Source organism: Bos grunniens, chromosome 15 (genome assembly GCF_055505025.1).
Source record: "Bos grunniens cultivar Pamir isolate PY7600 chromosome 15, Bosgru_T2T1.0, whole genome shotgun sequence".
In the NCBI taxonomy this organism is placed as follows: domain Eukaryota; kingdom Metazoa; phylum Chordata; class Mammalia; order Artiodactyla; family Bovidae; genus Bos; species Bos grunniens.
The window spans coordinates 17,853,296-17,855,955 of record NC_141179.1 but is presented as its reverse complement, the minus strand read 5'-3'; positions in this window follow the sequence as shown (position 1 = coordinate 17,855,955).

Below are 2,660 nucleotides of genomic sequence, written 5' to 3'. Positions count from 1 at the left end.
CCAATCCTCTCAGTAAAGAAAAAGGACGGAACCTGGTGAATGGTTCAAGATCTCCAGATCATAAATGAAGCTGTAGTCCCCCTCCATCCCACAGTACCCAATCCCTATGTAATCTTGGGAGAAATCCCACCCAGTGCTAACTGGTTTACAGTCTTGGATCTCAAGGATGCATTTTTTTGCATACCACTGGCTAAAGAATCCCAATATCTTTTTGCCTTTGAGTGGGAGGCCCCAGGAGAAAAACACCAACAGATGAGTTGGACAGTATTACCTCAGGGGTTCAGAGATAGCCCCCACTTGTTTGGACAGGCCTTTAGTTGGGATCTCCTAGATCTGGACCTGGGACTTAATGGGAAAATATTACAGTACGTAGATGACCTACTAATCTGCCCTCCAGATGAAGAAAGTGCCCAACAAAATGCAATTCAGGTTCTAATTTTTTTTTTTTTTTGGCAGAAAGGGGATATAAAGTCTCCCGTGCTAAGGCACAAATGATCGAGACAAAGGTCACTTATCTGGGAGTTCAGATTACACATGGGTCCAGGAGGCTGTCCTCTGATTGGGTACAAGGAATCCTCCAGTTACCCTCCCCCACGACTCAAAAACAATTGTGAGCTTTCCTGGAGCTAACTGGGTATTGTAGAATCTGGATACCCAACTATGGTCTAATTGCCCAGCCCTTAAAGGGACGAGATGATTCAATCCCACTGATGTGGGGAACTCCTTAAAAGAAGGTAGAGGCTACACTAAAACAGGCCTTAACTCAGGCACCTGCCTTGAGGTTGCCAGACCCAGAAAAAGCATTCCAACTTTATGTCCATGAAAGAGATGGAATAACCTTGGGAGTGTTAACTCAAAGGCTGGGATCTGAGCCCCAGCCTCTAGCTTACGTATTCAAGAGACTAGATCCAACCGCCCGAGGCTGGCCCCCCTGCCTTCGAAATCTTGAAGCTATTGCAATCATGATAGAAGATGCTTTAAAACTCTCCTCTGGGGGAAAACAAACTATTTTTACCAGCCACCAAGTAAAACAACTCCTAAATGGGAGATGTCTGATCAAAGAATTCTCAGATATCAAGTAACACTGATGGAAAATCCAGGCCTCACTCTACCCCCTTGTGAGGTTCTTAACCCAGCCACCTTTCTGCCTACCCCCGAGGGCTCTCTCCCCTTTCACTCTTGTCTAGAAACCTTGGACCACTGGACAAAACCCCGAGAGAGAATGTTGGAAGATCCTCTGACCAATCCCGAGGAAATCTGGCACACTGATGGAAGCAGCTTTGTCTTAGATGGAAAAAGAAGAGCCAGGTATGCAGTAGTCTCCAGTTTTGAGACCACAGAGGCTAAGCCTCTGCCACCAGGTACTTCAGGCCAATTACCTGAGCTCATAGCCCTGACTCGAGCTTTAGCGCTGGGAAAAGGAAAAAGAATAGCCATTTACACTGACTCCAAGTATGCCTTTCTGGTGCTACATGCACACGTGGCTGTTTGGAAAGAAAGGGGCCACTTGACCACCCGAGGGTCCCCAATCAAATATGGTGATCAAATTCTTATACTCTTGGAGGCAGTGCATCTGCCCACTGAGGTTTCAGTCTCCCACTGTAAAGGACACCAAAAAGGGAGCACAGAAGTGGCACGAGGGAACCAAGCAGCTGATCAGGTAGCTAAGAGAGCAGCATTACAGAACAATGACCTAATAGGGGTTGCCACCCTAGTTCCACAGACTAGTTTGCCAGAAACCCCTTCATATACTGAAGGTGAGACTCTTAAAGCTGAGAGTGAGGGCTTTCAAGAAGATCGTATGGGGTGGTTCCAAAAGGAGCGGCTCCTTTTTCTGCCTGGGAACCTCCAATGGAAGTTGGTTACCTCCTTACGTGCCACTACTCATTTAGGGGGAAAAGCCCTCCAAAGATTACTAGAAAGGTCCTTCAGAGGAACAGGCCTCCAAACAACTATAAGGCAAGTGGTTTCCTCTTGTCCCACTTGCCAAATAAATAACCCCCAAGGAGCTCAAAGATCCCAGTTGGCCCAGCCCATCCAATGACATTGAGACCTATCCAGGAGAGGACTGGCAGATGGACTTCACCCAGATGCCAGTTTCTCAAGGGTATAAATACCTATTAGTCATGATAGATACATTCACAGGATGGATTAAAGGCTTTCCCACCCGGACTGAGAAGGCTGAGGAGGTAGTAAAAAACTGCTCCATGAAATCAGTCCAAGATTTGGTCTGCCCAGGTCATTAAAAAGTGACAATGGGACATCATTTACTTCTAAGGTCACCCAAGGAGTCTCTAAAGCATTGGGCATTACTTATTATCTCCATTGTGCCTGGAGGCCTCAGTCTTCAGGAAAAGTAGAAAGAGCCAACCAATTCTTAAAATCAGAGATAAAAAAGATAACCCAGGAGACCTCCCTAGGATGGAAGGAGGCTTTACCAATAGCCCTCCTCCACACCTGTATTGCCCCTAAGGAACAGGTTGATCTTAGTCCTTATGAGATGCTATATGGGAGACATTTTGTTTATGTCAATGACCTCTTCCTAGATCCAGAGGTTCAGACCCTCCAGTCTTATACCATGGCCATTGGGCAATTCCAACAGGATATACGCTTGTAGGGTATGAACCAGGACCCAAAAGATTCTAAGGAGTCACTACTAT